The sequence below is a fragment of the Gallus gallus genome, chromosome 4 (assembly GCF_016699485.2).
Source record: "Gallus gallus isolate bGalGal1 chromosome 4, bGalGal1.mat.broiler.GRCg7b, whole genome shotgun sequence".
In the NCBI taxonomy this organism is placed as follows: domain Eukaryota; kingdom Metazoa; phylum Chordata; class Aves; order Galliformes; family Phasianidae; genus Gallus; species Gallus gallus.
In genome coordinates, this window is record NC_052535.1 from 48,373,898 (window position 1) to 48,395,851 (window position 21,954).

The 21,954-nt window shown below is 40.5% G+C and overlaps 1 long non-coding RNA gene across 2 annotated transcripts; it reads right to left on the minus strand.

The window, feature by feature from the left end:
* Nucleotides 1–640: 640 nt before the first annotated feature.
* Nucleotides 641–11,003, minus strand: LOC107051728. 2 transcript variants are annotated; one of them, XR_005859151.2, is made up of 4 exons: nucleotides 10,920–11,003; nucleotides 10,706–10,811; nucleotides 3,925–4,020; nucleotides 641–1,968 (listed from the first exon to the last, which is right to left on the minus strand). It is a non-coding gene; the product is annotated as an uncharacterized LOC107051728 (long non-coding RNA). The 2 variants fall into 2 exon arrangements; XR_001463568.4 differs by lacking the exon at nucleotides 10,706–10,811.
* Between the last annotated feature and the right edge of the window lie 10,951 nt (nucleotides 11,004–21,954).

The window sequence follows — 21,954 nt, forward strand, 5'->3', positions numbered from 1 at the left end:
AAACATTTCCTTCAGTTGGTTCTATGAATCTGCTCTCTTAGTTTTATCTGGTGCTCCTTAAGTTCTTGGGCGAGAAATTGAGCAGTGAGTACCTATGCACACAGTCCATGCTATTCAGGATTAAAAAGTAAGAAAAATCCTGTTTCAGGTTAATGCAAAATAAACACAAAATTCAAAGCTTTAGTCAACAAAAACTGTTCAGGGCAAACATTCCCTGGTTTATTTTATTATTTTCCTCTGAGCAGTCACCTGGAATTGAGTGACAGAAGCACCTGAGATACCCAGTTCTTCACCACCTGGTATCTTCTTCCCTCCCCATTCTCACTGACTTGAAGAAAAAAAAAAAAAGTGGAGGTAAACTGACAGGTTCTTTTTCTGTAATAAAATACTGTAGTATTAGTGATCACCACTTTTTACCCCAAAAGCATTGGTTGGTAGAAAGAAAAGGACTTTCCTTGGTACTTATCCAGGAACACATGGCGTTCAACTGAAGTTGCAGGTAAATGCAAGAAGAACTAGAGATCTTCTGCTTTCAGCAAAAGAAAACAGCTTTAGAGTTCAGCTCTGCACTAGAGGTGCAGAAATTTTGTTCAACTAAAGGCAGTGGCAGTGCAGTCCCTTAAGAGAAGAGCAAGCAAGCTGAGACCAATCTGCAGAGCATTTATTAAATCACATAGTCAAAGTTCATGCATTCAGTACTTAGTAAAATCTGCTTGTGGGAAATGTATTTGGGAGCAAAGGTACTTACAGTTTCTTGCATCATTTTACTTATTTTTCAAGTTATATTTGGAATAGCTTAATACTTTTCCTGAAATGTGGCAGTGCACAGAATCTAAACACTGGAGAATAGCAAGAAACCTAGAAATATTGGTAAGAAGCATATTCAAGTGGCGGCTGAACTTTTACTTCCTGTGCATGGCTTACTTGAAAGCCAGGCAGCTAATGCTGCTGTGTTACATGCTCATGACATTTGTTTAACAGAGTGCTTCTGTTTTATAACCTTTTATAGCCTTTGTGGTCAACAACTGGTCAGGCTTGGTTGATTAGAGATATGTTTCGTCAACCTCCATGAGTAGATACCTCACCCAAGTTTGGTCTGCTCATCTGAACAGGAAGAACTGTTTTGAAGCACATTTAAGTCATATGGCTATAGTTCAGTAAATTAGCGCAAATTCTCCTAGAAGGAATCCTTTTCTGGACAGGGGAGCCTAACTTCAGGCAGCTAGATCTGGGAGTACATGTAGTGTTCACCTGTTTGATAAATGGGCCGAGTTGTTTCTTGAGTTTCAGGGATTTTCAGACATCTGCTCTGCGTTTCTCTAAGCTGTCTGAATCTTCTGAGGGTTAAGGTCGCTTCGTCCTGCTCTGCAGGACAGGGGACAGTTCTACAACCTCTCATGCTCCTGGTGCTTTCTGTCCTCTTTCTTTGCAATCATTTTTGCTTTTCTTCCCAATTTCCTTGACAGTTTTTGACAGTGTCCCCCCTATTATGCAGTTCAGCATAACTTGAAGGAAAAAAAAAGTTAAATTTTCACTGGGGTCAGATGTCAAGCTTTTTAGAATGAAAATGAAGATTTGACTTGCAAGCTTATCTTGGCAAAAGGGGGAAATTCCTTTGTGAAGAATCTTGTTCAAAGAGTACACAATATGGTCTGTGATTGCAGGTGATATGTCTTTGCCTCTTGTCATTTACCCCAGCATGCAGTAAGGGCAAGGTGACAACAGCAGAAAGGGAATCTGTCACCTTCCTGGAGTACCCGCAACCTTTTAGGCAATTACACGTGCTTCAGTCATTTGTGCTGCTTCATGGGTTTCTCTGCAAAAACACAGCAGTCAACCTTCTTGTTATCATGTCAATGTCACAAATAGGCAGGTTATAACGAGGCTTTGCTTTTCGTCTGTCTTTAATGAGAAGAATCCAGCGTTGCCCAACTGCTCTGTTTCCATGCTTTATAACAGCATTCAGTCCTGCACAGAAAAAAATGCAACAGGAAAGCTCCACATTGCACATGCTATGCTCATCAGTTCCTCAGCAGCTCCTCTGGCGTGAATGACAGTATTTTAGCTAAGATCTTGTAGAAGTGGCAGGCATGGTGATTCGTCCTGCACAAGAAAGTTCTCTGAGTACATGCCAAAAATGACAGTAGCAGAATCTTCTTCACTGACTTCAAAGAAGCCACTGGTGTCAAACACTCTTAAAGATTCAGACTTCTCAGTAGAGGACTAAAATTGTAATGGGTGCTTAAGTGGCTTATAATTGTAGAGGCACAGAATGGCTTAGGTTGGAAGGGACAATAAAAATCCTCCAGTATCGATCTCCCAGGCTGTAAACAGGGTTGCCATCCACTAAATCAGATTGCCCAGGGCCCCTTCCAACCTGGCCCTTAGTGCCTCCAGGGATGGGGCATCCACAACCTCTCTGAGCAGCCTGTGCCAGTGTCTGCAAGTGCAACTCCTCTTGCAGCTGAAGGAAGAAGGCCTCATCAACAGGCTCCCTTTGATCTGGCAGTATACGCTGCTAGTAGACCCCAACTACCAGACACTCTTTATTGGTCTGGTTCCTAATCTTAACCCACAAGCACACAACCTGTTCATAGCTGCTTCTCAGGGGCAGCTTTTTGCAGTCTATCCCCTTCTTAACGTAGAGGGCAACTCTCCCACTCCTCCTACTCTGCCTGTCCCTTCTAAAAAGGTTATAGCCCTCAAACATAGTATTCCAAATGTGTGGAATTCATTTTCATTTCTATTTTGCATGAAAGTTTACATGTCTTTGTTAAACAAACAAGAAAATAAAACCTCAAAATCTCCTTTCCCCTCACATTTTGAAATCGTAAGCATATCTCACTACTGGAAGACTATATTTTTAAAAAACAGTGCTTTGAAATTAAGTTTATATTTGAATGCCTATATTCAAACACCATCCCTTTCTCACACAGGAACTGCTGTATTTTTGAAAACTGAAGAGATCTCAAGGCTGTTGGTGCATGTTTTTCCCCAGAATGGTCCCACAGTGCAGATTTTGTAGCATTTATGAGCTGTTTTGATAATCCCTCTGCTGGGCTACTTTTAAGTCTGGATTCCAAAATACTTCCAGAATCTGGCCCACCTTGCTTCAGAAATGGAATTTAGACACTGAAATCGTTAGGAGAAATAGTACCATTAATACAAGCCCTTTCAAGAACATGACTCCACATCTTGGCAGGAAGTCCATAGACCCTGTACATCAGACAAGAAAGCAGGTTTTGCTAATAGGGAAATCCCCTTGACTTTGGGAATTATATTGCAGTGACACCCTGCAAGTCATACACTTTTTCCAGTAATGTGTCATCAAACCTCAATATCTTGTTCAGGTCTCTCAAGCCAGGAAACAATTGCCTATGTAAACATCCCTCTAGAAAGAAGTGTGATAAATTTCTTCTATGTCACATTTCATACAAAATCATTAAAGAATTTTCAAGTGCTGCACAAAAAGAGAAAAAAAAATCGGTAGCTTAGATCACCTATCTAAATATGCAGTAGTCAGGTGGTCCCTTTGTTAAGTAAACACAGTAGAAGAGTTAGATCCTGACTTGAGTTCCTCAAAGTGTGTGATTGGTTCGTGTTTGTAAGAGAAGGGTCAACCAGAAGGCGGGCATCTACGAATGTGGTGCTTTGCAATTCTCTCACTCTGTGCATAGAAATAGTTCCTCATAGAAATTGTGTAGAATTTCATTATGCCTCATGTCACAGGGCAGATAGGAAATATGACCTGCAGGAGAAAAATGTTCTTTAGGGAGATACACCTGCTGCTTGGTCAGATACAGAACACAGGCACCACTTTAATCCTCTGTCTGCAGTATGCCTCGAGCATTAATTGGGACATATCACCAAATCACAGAATACAAAGGGAACGTTTACATTAAGCATTATAATAACGTCCTTTACCTGTGCTTCCCTGTCTTTATTTCTCCTTGTATGGCACTTGTTGTACGCATCCTGGGGGATTCCTTTTGCAGTAGCTCGGGATCTTTTGTAACTTTCCTATTTTTATTTGGAAGAAGAAGAAAGTACAAGTCAGTAATTTGATATTTCTTCTGTATTTGTATGCACATGGCTTATTCTTTTTCCTCCGTTGTCTTTTATCACTTGGTGGTGAATTGATGACATACATACATATGATACATAGCATGCAGTTACTGATGAAGATATTATTTGATTATTCAGCATCAATATTTACAGTAGCCTCTTTCTTCTGAATTACAGACAGACTAGTTCCTATTATTGCATCTCTGAGACCATCAGCTCCATGGAGCAGGCATGGAATAGCCTAATTTTGAGTCCTTAATGTAATGAGTTAGTCAATATACACAAGTGCTAAACTGGACTTGTGCAGATTTTTATGAAACACAGCAAACCAAGTTGACACCATTCCAAAAACATTCTGCTATCCTGAGATCCCTAAAATGCAGTGCCCACAAAATAAGTGCAGGAACTTATTCTGCAAGGAAATTCATTTCATCTTGATTATAATGATCTCAACTGCTACTTGCCTGTGGAAAACCAAAACCCCTGCAGAACTTGGTATGCTTTTTTATCCCTCTGGACTCCTGTTGTTACATCTGATACACATTTAAACTGAGTGTTTCAAGTTCTCGTCTACTCCTCAGTCATCTTATCGACTTAATTCTTTTCTGATGTTACAGATTTTGCTGAGCAAAAATACTGGTTCAGGCAGGTACATAGTATTTTACATCAATTAATGTCCTATAATTTGCATGTTCCTTGTACACAATATCAGATAGTTAATAATGCTAAGTGTAATGCAAGTTAAAGCTTAGAAGTTCATTTTCTGTTGTACAAAATGACGCTTTATCAATAATAATAAAAAAGGACAGGATTACAGATCTCTGCACTTGTACAGTTTCTTTAACAAAACAACACTGGGAAGTGACATTTCCATAGCATTGACACAGGATGATATATGGCTGCATTAATCTTATTTATTATGCCTACATGTTTTGATCAGTTTTGTTTAATTTACTTTGATCAAATCACAGAGCCATCATAGTGAGGGCAATAGAATGAGCCCCTTCTGGTGTTATACTGAGATCTTCTGATTTAGGTATTTTGAATGTGAGTTTTTTACACAAGTCATGTAAGTGTTATGTTCTGCTATAAACAGTACTACTTTCAACGAATCTTTTGAGAGAAAGACACTGGTACTGTTTTCCAGGATTGCTCTTGAAGCTCCAGTTGGCTGAGGCTTGCCATAGGTGTGTGGCACCTATGCTTTCTCACCATCCATCTTGGCTGCTAAAATCCTCATTATGTGGTTTTTACAGTCCAACTGGGGAGCTATCAGTGAATCTAAAACTGCAGTTAACTGCTTGAGTTGCAGTTGGCCACACTTGAACCATCCCCTTGTCTCACTGCTACTTATTATGGTATTTTGGTGGGGCACAGTCTTGCAGAGGTATTTATCTCCTTCAACAGCACCAGAGGCACTGAGGCAGCCCATCTTGGTGAAAAAAGGAATTAATCACATACCAGCTGACAACAGAAACTATCTACTGCTTTCGCACACACGGACTGCATGCAGTAGATTGACAACTCAGTGAAATACAAAGCAGACAGGAAAAGATGTTCAGATTTTCTATGTTTTGAAGAATAACATCAGTATCTTATGGCAGGATAGTTACAGGTATAGTCAGGAGGAATACCTAAGCCTAATAGAATCATAGAATTGTTTAAGTTGGAAGATACCCCTAAAGCTAGTCCAACTCCCCTGCAATGAACAGGGACGCATAATAATTAGTATGTTTTGTATAAACATACAAAATTAGGCTCTGAGTAACTCCTTGAGTTTTCCTTTGGAAGTATTATTTTAAGATAGTAAAAATAAGTAAACAGATCTTGCTAGGATTGGTTTGGCCCACAAAAAGCTCATATAAAGACCAGGTGATAGACATGATTTGACAGAATGGATGACTTTCAATTCAGAGTTGAAATACTGATCCTAAAAGTGTTTGAAGGAAGGGAACATCTGGTTGTCCATAACCCAAGTGACAGAAGTCCAGTTGGAGAATGTTTTCTGGGACTCTTGACCTAAAAATGTTATTTGCTTTCTCTCATAAACTTCTCCCTGAACACACCTCTTAGTTTGCTCAGACCACTAAAGCAAAGTACTTAGAAGCAAGTTTGTGCCTATGTCCAGTGCTACACATGCTTAGCCTTCCTAGGAAGCTGATGCTCACCATTGAGCTCCCATGGATGTTTTTTTTCTCCAAGATAAAATTGTGGCACAGTAGCACGCAGTGGGCTGCCATAAAAAATAGAATTCAATTGCTCTAATAACAGACTGTTTTGAAATGCTCTTTATGCTTCTTTCTCTCAAATGAACTTGAGAAACATTTCTGTTTGGAAAAGCTTTAGGAGCTTTGCCTGTCCCTGATAATTTGAAGGTTGTAATTTGTACATACATCCTGATCCTGCTGTGCAAAAAGCTGGAGAAAGCCCCTGAGCAAGCTGTCTATAGAAATTTTCATTCTTGGTGCCTTTACTATAATCAAAACACATATTATGCGAATAAAGAATTTTTGTTTTGTTTCGTATTGTTTGTTTCCACTTTCTTCTAGTTTATCTACACTGTACGAGAAAGCTTCTTCAGACCCAGGCAGTTTCTGCTTTATTTCATGATCAAGTGCTGCCTGCAAACTCTGGAAGTGAAGCCATGGTATGTGGAAGCTTGGTATGACTTACGTGGGATTTTTGGTCAGGTTCACCATTTCTCCACATTAGAATTCTAGACCAATTTGGGACTCAGTACCTCAAATGCAGAAAACTCATACTGTAGGAGAACAGTTTTGGTTTAAGAACATTTTCTGTCTGTAGTCAGATTCCTCCAACTATAGCACTCTGATTTCAGATTTTCTATAAATCAGGAAACATATACACAAAACAGAACTGAACATGTGCTGTTCAAAATCTTTGTAAACTGAAAACCAAGTCCTGAGACCTCTGAAAAGCATCTTGGTTTCATCAAGATCTGCTCAAGCTCCCTGTCAGTCTCTCACCTGCAATGCTAGTAGTGCTGATTGGAGGGAGCGTGTTTATCAGCACAGAAGTTGCAGTATTAATTGTTAAGCTTTCTGCAGGTGCATTACTGAGAAGTACTTACTGGCTACCTAAATGACTGTTAACTACTAATGTATTTTCTAAGCTCTATTTGCTCCTTAGTATAAAGGACTAAACTCTGTATCAGCCAAGAATTGGAAGAAGATAATGAGAGGAGCTAATAAGTAGGAGAGAGAATGACTTTTTAAACAGGTATAGGGCAGATAGCGATAGGACAAGAGGGAATTGATTTAAACTAAAATAAGGTAGGTTTGGATTAGATGTAAGGAAACAAGTATTTAGTCAGAGTGTGATGAGGTGCTGGTACAGGCTGCCCAAAGGTGTGGATGCCCCATCCCCGGGAGTGCTCAAGGTCAGGTTGGATGGGGCCCTGGGCAGCCTGATCTGGTGGGTGATAACCTACAACAGTGAGATTGGGACTGGGTGATCTTTAAGGTTGATCCCAGCCCAAAACATTTTGTGGTTCTATGACTCTACTGAGTTTTGTTGTACTGCAGGTACAACGTGAGTGACAATTTCAAAGTGTGAACTTTGAAAACACACTATGTGTTTTACAGATTTAGTTCAAAGGATTTCAGTAGGAAAATAACTAATCTTCCGGAAAGTAATACAGTAAATGCCTATTTCTACAATTAGTTAGTCATTTAATAACAAACCTTCCCATGGCTTTCCAAGTTGGCATGTATCTACATACTACAGATTCAGTGTTTTGACATCTCTAATGAAGGAAATGCTGGTATCTACCAAGTACTGTGTTTTGTTGCTGTTGTTTTTTAACCTACTTTTTACCTCTTCAAGGACCATTAATTTCTGTAATGGTTTTCTGAAAGACATGAAAGTATAGTTCTCACTTCTGAAGTTGTAGAGATAGCTTAATGATAACAAATTATACTTCGCCAGATTGCATGTGGGAAACATTTGGACTTAATTGAATCACTTGTTTCTTCCAACTGCAGTATCATTTGCAAATACATGTAATTATATCTATACATACTTATATATACACTTTGTACATAAATATATTCGTAATCAGGTCATTCTGATCACATTTAGCAATAGGAGAAACAGGATTTCTCTTGCTTGGACTGAAGAGGCACTTTGAATTTGTGCCACTTGGGTTCTTTAGATTCTTTATTTTCTTGTGGTCATTACCAAAATTACAGGGAATGAGTTAAGTGTTGCATCTTTTTCTTCTCATAAGCATTTGCGATCGAAAACAATTAAGGCAAAGTTAGGCAGCAAGTAGCTATCACTATCTGTGGGGTATAATGAATTTCTTGCTGTTCTGTGGTATTTATGAAAGATTTAAAAATTAACATAAAACTGCTGTTAGTGATTATCTTGACTAGAACTTGTTCCTCCATGGGAGCCTGATGCTAACAGCCTAGTCAGATTCTTTTCTTTTTATCCAATTTATTGCCTACCCTTCTCTAAGAGCTGTTCACTGGATTGTTACTATGTTCTTTCTTGGTTCCATCTCTTACCTACATGTAAGAGGTAAAGTTTATAGCTTAAAGTTGTAGCTGTTATATTTAGTCATAGATTTTACCATACTTTTTTCTTTACAGGGAAGCTTTCAACATATGATTTACAGTAATGCACCATGGTGTCAACTTCTGGAAATGTGGAATGTAACAGTTAAGCCTCAGTTACTATGATTATCCTCTACTAATCTATGGCATCTTTCCTCAGTATTACTTCCCCTCTGGAAGAATTAACATTTTACTATTCATTATTCTACCCCTTGAGATTTCTCCTATACTTAGACATTCTTGCTTGAAAGAACATGACTGAAATGAGCAATCCCAGCACTAGCTTCAGCTGTATTTTTAAGCTCTTCTCATTTAGAAAGATCACCCTATACAACAAACCAGGGAGCCCTACCAAGCCCACTAAGGTACTTGATTCTGTAGCATTTTCCCAGCGATTGCTAGAAACAGGATCACTTCTTAAGACCATCTACTCCTTAAGTATGAACTTTTTTTTCAGTATCGTCAATTACTTCATAATTGGGACAGTCCTCTTATTTTGCTTTCTAGTAGGTTTCTTCAATGGAAGATATTATTTGTTTCTTGAACTTGCAGGCTTTTCCTGCTTTTTAACAGTGCTTTCTCGGCTGTTATCTGGTCCTTGTTTTTGTGATTAGCTTCTGCAGCAGGCTGGCATTACTAATCTCTGTTTTCACAGCAGCTTTCATGTATTCTACTCATATTCAGCTTCCCCATCTCTCAGTTATCCCAGTAAAATAGAAAAAAAACAACAATGCTGTCACACTTCCTCCTGTCTTTAACAGTAGCAATTTGGATAGCATTCATTACAGCCTACACCTCTGTAAAGTTTCTACATTATGTTGATAGGTGCCCAAATATCCTACAGCACCTTAGTCTTAGTTTAAATAGACATCTTTGTTTTTTAAACTTGAAACTGCGAGTTACTGTTACTGAGGAGTAACAGATAACCTTTAGTTCACAAGGTTACTGCCTCTCCATCCTGCTTTACTAATTAACCATCTTACTATTTCTAAGGATACTAGGAAGTCATACTGAGAAATGTGTGTATATATATAAAAAGAAAAACTACATATAAAAATCAAACACGCCATTCATTCCTACAGATTTGCCTAAAGAAGCTGTGGGTACCCCGTCCCTGGAGATGGGGAAGGTAAGATTGGATGGGGCCCTGGGTAGCAACCAGCCCATGCCAAGGAGTGGAACTGGATGGGCTTTAAGGTTCCTTCCTAAGCCACTTTATGATTCTGTGAAATCTTTAGGTTTTTGGGGGTGGGTTTTTGTTTGTTTGTTTGTTTGTTTGTTTGTTTTTTGGCAATGACTCTGGATTGAGCCACCAGCTGTGGGGTAGAACCAGGCTGTGGCATCATCACTGGCAGGAGCAAAATCCTCAGAGGCCCATAGCCACTCCTGAGCAGTGCATAGGTGCAAAGCTCCCTTACCCAAAGCCACATCCTGCTCAGTGTTCAGGGTAAGGGCTGCAGGGCTGCACTGCCAGCTCCTGCCACCTGCATGGGGCTGGGAGTGCAGCTCCAGCTCACTGCAGCACCAGGGGGCTCTTAACACAGTAAGTTAAATCAGTCCCTGTCATCACTTGAATGTAAGTATCATAGTTTAAAATTGAGTGCTTTTCAAGTAATCAATTTACAAATATTTAGTAATGAATTGTTAGTTTCAAAGTATTGACTGATTAATAAGCAATTAGAAAATAGTTAATAAATACAGCAAGTATTATATAAATGCAGTGTGAAATTGATAATGCCATCTCCATGTTGGAAAGTGTCTTTCTCTCCAGGGATGAAAGAGACATTTTGGTCCTAGGTTCAGGGTTTATCAGGCAGTGAGGGCACTGGGGCTGGTTGCATGCTCCCTGTGGCCCTCCATGGGGATCTGAGCAGGATTCATGCATGTAAGTGGCAGGCTGCATCATTTCTGATTCTCCTCAAGGAAAGGAGGAGGTAGATATCTGCACTAGAGAGAGCCACAGAGAGTTTGGTTAATCCCTGAGGATAAAGCCAGGCTGCCTTGTGCAGAGGATGCTGGCAGCTGCTGCACTGCTCGTGGCTAGGGAGCCCCACACCCACCTTGGATGCTGCAGGGAGCTTGCAGCTCCAGCAAAAGCTAATTGAAGCTTCTGCTCATTACATCAGTCTGGGCTTTGAAAGGTTGTAAATCAATCAATGTCACAACCTGAGTATTAATATATTTTAAATAGTATAAATAGTGAATAATTAGCTTATTAATTAAATAAAATTATAAATTAAACTAATTAGTTAATAAACATTGTAAAAACACTACTTGGCTCAGATGTTAAGAGCAGGAATTAACATGCTGTGAGCAAATCCCCAGCTGTGGGTGCCTGCAAGCGTCCAATCCACACCCATTTCCACATGGGCCTGTCTCAGAATGGCAACCATTGTGATGCAGTGATCTACTTCTCCTAGAGGGCCACTCAGAAAGGCTTGGCCATTGCTGGAGGAGCTTGGTCATGGCTTGCATGAGGACATGTGCAGAGGACACAGGCAGCAGTCACCCTCCTGCTCTCTGGAAGTCACTGCATGCAAAGCACCTGGAGACCCTCACGTTCAGAAAAATGGCAAGAGGAGTCAGAACTAACATCCAAGAAATGCTAATAAAGCAGAAGAAACCAAAGCAAACAGAAGCTAGAGGTAAAAACAAATCTCCTGGTCAGACACAGCTGAACAAACATCAGTTTGGCGCTACTGAAACAACCAGCTCTCAGGGCACTGCTCAGGCACTCGCCTCCCCAGTGCTGAAGGCCTCTAAAGCCTCACAGGCACCACATGAGATTTACTCTCTGCCTCCCTCCAGCTGCTGTTTCCAGTCAAAGGTCAGTCAAGGGAGAGGAAGACCGCTCCTCATCAGAGGACACTTGAGATGGCATGAGGTTAGCCAGTGACAGCAGCAACGTAATGCCTTCCTATCTAGGAACTGAAATTTTTTCTGAGGAAGAAAACAGCAACAGAATAAAAGCAACTGTAATGAAGTATTTCCACATCCATACTCCCTGGGCTGGAGAGTCTCTTCCTTCCCTGGGAGCCATTCTGGGAACTGTGGGGTTTCAGCAGCTGCAGGCCTGTGCTCCCCACTGCTCCCAGTTCCCACACCAAGCACTCACTCACCACCATGACCTCCATTTACACTCAGTCTGAGAGACATTTGTTTCCTCTCCTACACTGTAGGTCGACCATTGTGAGCTTGATATATTTTCCTGGGTTTCATCACTTTCTACTTGCTTTTTGTGTGTAGGGCCTTTGGCTGAGCCTTTTTTTTTTTTTTCAGCTCAGTAGTCCTTCCCCTGCTTGTCTGTCAGTTTGATATTTCTGGGGCATTTGTTCTTGAGTTTGTTTTGTTTTAGTTTTTGTTTTGTTTTGTTTTTTATTGTTTTAATTTAATTGCAGCTGTCCTGGAGCTTTAAGTCAAAATGGCAGGAGGCCATTATCTGGTTGCAGATGCGCATTGCTCTTGGAGCTTCCAGCACCCCAAAACTTCTGAGGGACTAAGGCCTGGGGGAGGTAGAGGTTGTGGTTAAATGCAGTTCATCTCTCTGCCCCCGTAACAACTGTTAAACCCTGAGTGACAATAATATGTTAGCTCCTAAAGATAGCTCAATGTATTACCTGTGTATGGAGCAGTGGTATTTCATCTGTGACCCCAATACCTTATTATTTACTCTGAGTTGTCTTTTGGGTATCACACTGAGCAGAGTGTTGTTGCAGGCAGCAGGTGTCCCTGCACAGCAAGGTGCTGCCATCCCTCACATAAATTAACATGGCTCAGAGGTTGGGCACCCTTAGCAGACAGGGAGAGGGACTGACAAGGGCACAAAACACAAATCCACTATATATACTGGAAACGAGTTGAGCTCTTTGTGATGTAACTGCTCAACCAACAGTGCCTTTGTTTCTGAGGAGATGGAATGGAACTTATGTTGTCTTCTCTGTTTCTGATTTTTTTTATTTTTTTTTATTTTTCCCCCTCCATATTGCTTATAAGGACTTCTTCCCACAGGGCACAGATCTCATGACTGCTATCCTGAGAAACCTGCTGTCTGCCAGACCCACAGATGTGTGAGGCTGAATGGCCATCCTTCTGATGGAATGCAACAGTGAAGTACTCCAAGAGGTAGGAGACTTTTTTTATTATTATTTTCCTTTGGCACTTCATTTGTTGGTTTTGTTTGTTGGGGGGTTTTTTTGTCCTTTTTTTTCTGACCAAAAACTAATACTGACGTGGAGCAGCCTGGTTGCTGGTACATGCTTGTTGTGGTAGCAAGATGCTCTGCATGGCTTTAAAAAAATGTCTGGAGGGAGATGTGGGCAACTCTGTTTCTCTGAACCTGGTAAAGTAAGACAGGCTGACAAGTTGATGGAAATTAGTTCTAAGTTGTTCTTTTTAATGTCCCAGAAGACGTGTCATTTTGGGAACTATTTCCACAATTCTTAATGCAGGAATGGGAGCAGGGGGTACTTGTGGCAGCCTTGGTCAAGCCTGAAAAAGTTTGCATGTCATAACCAGTCACCAAGGTGACAATTAGTGTGTGGGACTTCAATTTATCAGAAGAAGTTGTTCTGTGAGCATGCAGTGATCGTTTTAGGTAGCCTTTTGCTAGCACTGTTTTTCCAAGTGTCCAAGAACCTTGTCTGGGAAGGAGGTACAAGCGTCCTTCTTGGAAAAAGCCCTCTTTATTGAGGCTGTGATAGAGCGGTTACTGAAACTTCAGAGAAGTAAAACTTTAAATATATAACCTATCTGCAGACCAGAAGCAGTATCAGCTATTTCACAATTAAGATAGGACATGTTTCAAATGACATGAACACAGAGCTTTTGACAGCAGCAAAGCTTACATTTGATTCTTAAGATAAAATCACTTCAGATTTCAAATGACTGTTGTACCTTTCACTGGGGGATTTAATATCTAGCAAAGGCCTTTACAAAACCTTTAAGGTGACCTGTAATGAAAGACAAAATTGCAGTTCTATTGTTGAAAATAACTCGATCAGTTAGGAGTTCTGTTTCTTGTTTGGTTTTACCCCCTTCCCCTTTGTCCTTAAAGAAAACCTGAATGACAGTCCTCCTTCCAAGAAAAGATGAAATCTTTCCCCCTTGAAGACTTAAAGGTGTGCAGGTATCATTAAAGCATATACTTTGGAGGCAGTGCTTAACGTGAGTTGTGTTTTCAGATTGTTGAAATGGGTTGGGAAACACCGTAGCTCATTGTTTTCTGGAAGTGAGTTTCACACACTGCAAAGTCACATGGGGATTTCTTTTGGTTGCTCATGTTGACAGCCAAGCTTGAAGCCACAAAATGTAGTTGCTGAAGTCCATAGAATCATTGGCTGTAGTGCTGTCCCTATGACAAATGGTGCCAGGCTCAAGAGCTAATGATCTAAATGGACATGGCCAGTGCAGTGATAAGGGAACAGATGTAGACACTAAGGAAAGAAATGTTATAATTGGTGCTTTTCTGCATTAACAATAATGTCCTCATCCAGCGTTCCCTCATATACCTGGAATTAAGATGCCAAATGCCCATTGTGTCAAAGTGAGGCTCACAGGATGCAGGTGTGGAAGAGGTGAACTGGCATTTGCTTGGTGGGACCCAGCTGTGTGGTCTCCTGAAGAATACTTTCATGTCTGCAAAAGTGTAGCATAAAACTTGGAGTATAATTTATGGTGGTTTTACTTCCCTTTAGTTTTTGGCTCATATAAAATGTCGTGTTTATTTTCTTGAATATTCATTTCAACTGTACATACGATTAAAAATAATGAATGGTTATTAATTTTTATCATTAGTGCTATCATTACACCTACTCATCCTTTGATATTATTGCTAAAATTATCTTTAATAGTTTTAATAGGAGCTATTCTCCCATGCTAATGAGGATATAAATCAAAGTATTAAACAAGATAGAAAGTACAATTTTGGACTACAGTCTGAAATCATATTCCCCCTGTGGAGTGGATACCTTCAGGCTTTGCTCAGAAGAATAATGATGCATGTCTCTCTCAGATACTTACATGAGATGGGATTTAACAACTTTACTGGCATCAATGAAACTATGGCACTAGAGAGCAAAAAAAAAAGGGGGGGGGGGAATGGTGGGAGATAGCAGTTAGTATGTTGTATTTCTGAACTCTCTTAGACAGGAGGCTTTAAGTCACTGGCTGCTGCAAGTTGGGGCCTAATCTATACTGAGTACTCGGGGAAATCCCTCCTGCAGGACTTCAGCATGAAGTACCCCACAGGAAGCCTGTGCTCTGATACTGAATAGATATCAGTCATTAAATCCCACAGGAGCATTCAACAATGGTCCCTGTTTAATAACAAGGATATGTCTCTTTTAAAGCTGAGACGTGGCAAAAAGGAGTGAACAATATCTCTACTAATCTTCCAAAGGGTGCCTGCTAGGTATGATAGACAAGTTCTGCCCTCTTATTGTACTGTTACAAGCAGCAAAGCCAAGTACAGCCTAGCAAAGGCATGGTGCTGGCAGTGGATCAGAAAATCAAGCTTGCTCTCTGTGCTTTGTTGTTTTATTGGTTATTTCATTCAGCTCTAGTTAAAATGCCATTAATTGTTGGGTTTGTTTGCTTGTTTGTTTTTTTTTTTCCCAGTGAATATTGAACTCCATACAACACAGTGCTCTTGACAATAGAAGTAATATAGCAGGCTAATAATTCAGTGTGTTTTCTGCATTCCTAAAATTTCCTGTTCATGGTTCAGATCCCTGCTTTAAGAGGGTTGCAGGCTATTGCTATACACTCTTCTAATGAAAGGTTTTCTCATATCCATTTTAAGTTAACTGTTGCTGGTCCCATCAGTTCTGGGGGCCGAGGACAGTGCTGCACTGCATAGAGGAATCTGTTAATGAATTATATGAAGCTCATAGAAAACAAAAGCAAAGAAATGCAACAAAAACTATCTGCCAATTATACGTCTAGCCTACTCATGGCTAAACACTTTGAGCAGTTGAGGGGTTTAGTAACTTTAATTGGAGTCTGCTGGCTGTGTCTCTGAGGCTTTGGCTCTCTCCATGGATGTGTGGTGGACCCTTGTCCTGGGAGGATAGTGGTGATGCTAGTGGTCAGTGCCATAGCTGCTAGCTGCACTGTGGCTTTGTTCACATACTTCAGTTTCACTTCTCATGAGCGATATGGAGCTGAGAGTAAGCTTCCCCCAAGAAGAAAGCAAGGCAGCAAGGGAAGTTATTGGGTGGCGCGTTTTAAACTTTTTCCTTTGTTATTCTTAATTAGCCTGTGGACCTCACTGTCACAGGGTGCTGCAGAGAGTGTTAGAATAACCTCGGAAGATTTAGCCAAGTTAATGAGCACATTAAATATTCATTAATAGTTAATGCTTTAGATAAAAATCTCTTGCTTGGGAACACTGATCTCTCATCTACCCCACTGGAAGGGTGTAGTGGGTTCAAGATCTGCATTGACTTGATGTAAATAATTGCTACATAGAAGATATCAGCTATCCGGACTTCGGACAGACATGACTTGGCCAAGGGCATGTGGCCAGCCTGAAGCAGTCAAGCTGGAGCCAGGTCTGTGGTGCTCTGAGCCAGGACTGGAGCTGCCCCTCAGTCCTTTCAGTGGGCAGACAGCTCTATCGGTACTTGCTGAGTGTACCCTTTATGTTGGTGTAAGGCACATCTGGGGATAAACACTTTCAAATCTGCTTGGCTTTGATAACGGGACGTAATTGATGTGGCCTTGAAAAACTATCTTGTTATGTTACGTAACACTTTTGCATTACTGTTGGTGCTTTTTTTTTTACAAGAGATAATGAAAACCATAGAAGCAAATGGGGGGGGGGGGGGGGGGGAGGGAGGAATTACAGATGCATTTTCTCTTTGACCTTAGTAAATGAGGTTTCCAGTGCCAGTCATCTTTCAAACTACTTCGATTATATATCATCATGCGTCTGTCTGAGGCCATCATCTCTCATTTGAATAGCAACAGCTCCCTCTGTCTGCCTTAAGTAAACAGTAGGCTGTTAAACACTGATAGACGACATTTTCATCTTTCCTACCCAGTGAAATATATGTTCTCTGGATTCACATGCAGATAAATGGATTAGCTTTGAGATTGTTTTAGATTTTTTTCATATATTTTTAGGAATGGTTATGAAATTCTTCCTTTTACTTCAACTCTCATACGGAGAAGTTATTTTTAAAAGGTAGGGGTGGAGGGGGAGGTCTTCCTTGCCTTACTGGAAGAGTCTGTATTCTGTTGAAAGTGAGTTTTGAAAACCCTGTGAGTTACTGACCTATTGTATGTTTCTTAGGAGATTTGAATGTTTTTTATGGTATTCCAGTGTACTGCCATTTTCTGTATAATAAATGTGAACTGAACATTCTGTTAAAAGTAAGCCATGCATGCTTAAGAATGTAACAGTAGCTCAGCATTAACAATGCTGCTGCATTCATTTTTGCAAACTATTGTTGTAGTACAACTGAATCTCTAGCTAGACATTTGCCTTGTGATGAAGAGCCAGCATGCTATTAAAAGCAAACCATTAACTTTTCTTAGCTCTTTTCTCACTTTGACATTTGTCTCATATAGAGGCTTTTTTGACCATAGTAAATTCCACTGCTGGGACTATGTAGAATACTTAAAGATTATGAAACTCCTCCTTTAAAGGTTGTATCATACCTCATCTGATCTTGCAACATGTAAAGGAAAATCAGTGGCTTGGCTGGAGTTTGTTTTGGCCCAAAATATTTTGCTCAGAACTTGTCCTGTTAATTCTTTGGCATGTGAAAATAGTTAAGGCTCCAGCTCTAAAGTCCAGCAAAGATGGTAACTGCATCAAGCCATTATCTACATCTAGAAAAGTGTTTGTAATGCATTAGGCTGCAGGATGCATTGCAAGCTAAGTATTGTCATTCATCTCCACACCAGGAGGAAGGCAGGCTTGTAAAGGTTTGTGGGATGTGTAGTCCAGCAAGGGCAGACTGGATTCAGGTGTCATATGCAAATTCTTAAAGGTGGCAATAGCTCCTATGAGGTTTTGCTGCAGTATTTCTGAATGAAAGACTTTCAGCTCTAGTGTTTCAGCTTTTTATGGGTTTTTCTCTTAAGTTAGAATTCCTGTCTACATAGCAGCATTTTATAAAGTCCTCTGGTCTTCCTTGCAACGTAGCCAGATCCTGAAGGATTGTTTTAAGAGTTATGTAATTTGTGGCAGACAAAGTTGAAGCTTTGTCAGAACTAGAATGTGGTCACAGATCTTGGCAGCTTATACCATTAGCTACCAACAAACTGGTTTAGTACCCAAATCTCTCCCTGGAAGTGACAATCCTATGGTGGAGCATGACGTGCGCTAACAGTGTATTCTCAGGGATTCTACTTTATCCTTGGAATAAGGTAGTTAGTTCTACACAAAATAGAATTCCAAAATTAAACTTGTTTTAAGCTTCTTGGATGTCCTCTTCTGGTTTTAACTCTTATGCTCTCTGAATTAAAATGTATTCATATATATTTATGTAACGTGTGAAGTTAATACATTTTACATATAAAATGTCACTTGAAATTCACGATGCAATTTCACGGGATATTTTGTGCTCTTCTTTTCCTTTTTACCTTCAGTAAATGCTAACTCCAATACCAGGATGCACTTGCAGCATACATCTTGCCAACAGTCCACTTAGCCCCAGGGTGCTTGACTAAGTTATTGATTCAGTCACTGCTGACCATTCAATGGCAAATGCCTGGCCCCTGCAAGTTCCTTGGCTATGCTGAGCTTGGTGAACTCTTGTGTGGCTAGTTGCACGTTTTTAAAGAAAATTCTAGCTCTATATGTTGTTTTGCATGTAAAATTATTAAGTCTACAACTATTTCTGTTCTTTTTCTGTTTAAGTATAATTGTGTGCTAGACACAGCATTGGTTCTGTGATGCTTGGCATACTTTCAAGAGACAAGATCATATGCCATAGAGAGATAAGTAAATCTAGCTAGATAGATTGGATAGATGGAGGGACAGTTACATTCCCTACGCTGCATTGCTAAGCCAGATGTTTCCCAGCTAGTATGGCACTCAGAGTTTTAAGGACTGTCTCTGTCAAATTCTATGACAAAGAGTCACCAGGTCCTTGGACTTACACTGTAGAACATAAATTCTCTATGCACGTGGGTAAACCAGGAACAGAGGTAGTTTGAACCATGCATCTTCCTTCCACCTTTCAGAAAGTGATGTGTCACTCATGCTCATTTGGTGATGAACATGAGGGAGCCAGGATTTATAGAATCATAGAATCACAAAGGTTGGAAAAGACCCACAGGATCATCCAGTCCAACCATTCACCCATCACCAATGGTTCTCCCTAAACCATGTCCCTCAACACAACGTCCAAATGTTCCTTGAACACCTCCAGGGTCAGTGACTCCACCACCTCTCTGGGCAGCCCATTCCAGTGCCTGACCACCCTTTCAGAGAAGTAGTATTTCCTAATGTCCAGCCTGAACCTTCCCTGGCGCAGCTTGAAGCCATTCCCTCTAGTCCTATCACTAGTCACACGAGAGAAGAGGCCGACCCCCAGCTCACTACAACCTCCCTTCAGGTAGTTATAGAGAGCAATAAAATCTCCCCTGAGCCTCCTCTTCTCCATTCTGAACAATCCCAGCTCCCTCAGCCGCTCCTCGTAAGGCCTGTATCCTCCCATCCCTTACGGAAGATTTTTGCAGTGAATGAGGATGAGGAGTGCTAAAAGGGAAAGGGCAAAGGAGGTACCATGAGAGGTACTGAGCAGTCTGTCTTCCACTTTTGGGAGGCCTGACTTCAGACTGACCTTCTGACTTCAGCTCCATATGATGGGATTCCCATACACGCTGTAAGCATGAAACTCATGCTTACTTAATAACCGGAGGCTGAACCAGTCTCTGGTTACTCCACAAGTGCTGTCCTTGTCCCTTGCCTTCTGTCTACTCATTTGCACCTGCACTGTTGAAATCTGTAAAGAAATTCTTTTCAGACTGAACCAAAAAGTACAGCTGGGCTTTGTGTGCACAAAGAGCTTTACAAAGGTCATTAACTGAGCTCTTGTGCCAACCTTTTTGTGGTTTGCTTCTCATTGTTTCTCTTTCTATGGGAATTCCTCCTCTGAATTGGCATCTGGTGACTTTGTTTTATTTGTTTGTTGGTTTATTGGAACATGATGTTTTGTGTTGCAGATTTTCTATTAGTGCATGTCTTAATGTCTGTTTTGGAAGGATGGCCTGCCATGAAGATCTCTCAGTCTCCATGAGTTGTTAAATCCACTGGAATCATGTTGGAGGGTTATCACTTACTGTTTTTTGGAGGAGGTAGAACCAGCTCCAAACACTGTGCAGCACTGAATGTGAACTAGTATCTGGGACAGTAAGGAAATCCAACGTGTGTCTGAATTGAGATTCTTTCATAGGCCTTCTGGAAGCAATTCTGAGCATGTTTTGAGCTGCTTTCTCTCTGATTCTGTGAAAAAAAGTGTAGGCACAAAAGACCAGCTGCAAAGATGCTTTTTCTGGTCACTTGTTATAACTCTGATTTACTACTGCATTCAATCTCACAGATTGTTGGTACAATAGGCCAACACGGTTCCATCTCTCCCATCAGTAGCAAATGCTGTACAATGCCTCAACCTTTTGATGAGCAGTGATAAAGTTATTGCACACGTGCAGCCTTCATGTGAATTTCTTTCAAACCAGTCAAAAGGGATTAGGTCACTCCACAGGCATAAAAAAAAATCTTCATAATTCTTCTTCTGAAACAAATCGGCAGCTTCCCCAATGGGGAGAGAGGGGAAACTTCTATTGAAACAGTTGGGATACTGTTACAGTTCAGTATCTGAAAGGTATTGATTGTAAATAAAAAAAATGGTTACTACAGATCTGCGATTTCAGCTGTGGCAGAAAAACAAAGACAGCTTTGCCGAGGGGGAACTCCTGGGGAAGGAGTAATTTGCCCATCTGCAAGGCAGTACCTGAGCAGTGATTTAAGCTCCTCATGGTGTGATGGAAGAGTGAGTTGTCTGCAAATGGTTCTTGGTTTCAAGGTAACTAGTTTAGGCTATATACCTGGCTTGTAGCCACTTGGTGTAGGGTAAAATTCTCTCCTGCATAAGAAACAAGCTGCTGCTTTTTTCAGTTTTCTAGTCTGAAGTAATGACAAGATTTCAAAGGATGTTCTATCAGTAAATTGAAATCAGGTTGAGATTTACCTATCCCTTCCTAATGCCAAAGCCCACTTTGCAGATGGAAGATAAGGAAGGCAGGTGAGTACTAGGTTGTGCTGTACCCCATGAAGGCATTTAGAGAAAAACATTGAAATAGCTAAATGCAAGGCAGATGTTATTTATTAATGCCAATTAATTTGTTAATGCCAAGCTTCATCACAAGGTGATTGTTAACCCTCAGGGAAAATCCGTTACATCTCCTTAATGTCAGTAAACTGCACTCTATCTGTTGGATTTGAGGTACTGTTAAAATCCAGTATATCATTTGCTTTTGTTCTTAGAGGTTTTGTCTTATCTAGCACTTCCTCTGAAAGGCTCAGACCCCTACGTCTTCAGCTTCTCATGAGGTCTCTGAACTCAAGTTATCCCTACTTTCCTTACACAGACCTGTTTTTAGACATGAGTTAATATGATGCTGCTTAATCTCTCTCATATCTAAATCTGAGTCTCCCAGATTCATTTCCCAATAAGCCGACTGTTTCTCAGGAAGCTGTGTTCACCTAGGGGAGCAACCCTAATTTGGTATTTGGAGTTTTGCACCCTAGTGTTAGGGAAGACTCAAGGTCCAATTATAATCAATTAGCTGGCATCTGTCTGAAAATCCCATCATTAGATAAAATTAAGGCTTCTTAAAAATCTCTTTGATAAGTGAGAAGAGAAATGTGGTGGGAAAACTCCAAGCTGCCTTTCTGTTGCAGACCTTTGCTTACCCAAAGTCTCTCCCAAAAATCCAACATAATGAAATGACTTAATAGCAGGGAACCTTATGAAGGCTTCTGCTGATAGTGCTAAGCTTGAGGCTATGTTATTAAAGTAAGCAAATTGTTTTCACATCATAAGGAGTCAGCCGCAACCTTGAGACCTTCTGTCTTGAAATATGTTATAATGAAGCATAATAAATAGAGATTGGAATGTGATGACCCTATAAATAGTGAAAGCTTAGGTTTGATGGTTGAGACAGATTAAATGAGGCTTTGTAGACAAGTACAACAAAGATGTGGTTTAGTTCTTGGATTTGGATGATCTTTTTGGTTGGCTTTTGTTTTTCCTTGGTTAACGCTGCTCCATCCCTCTGGATTCACAAAAGCTGA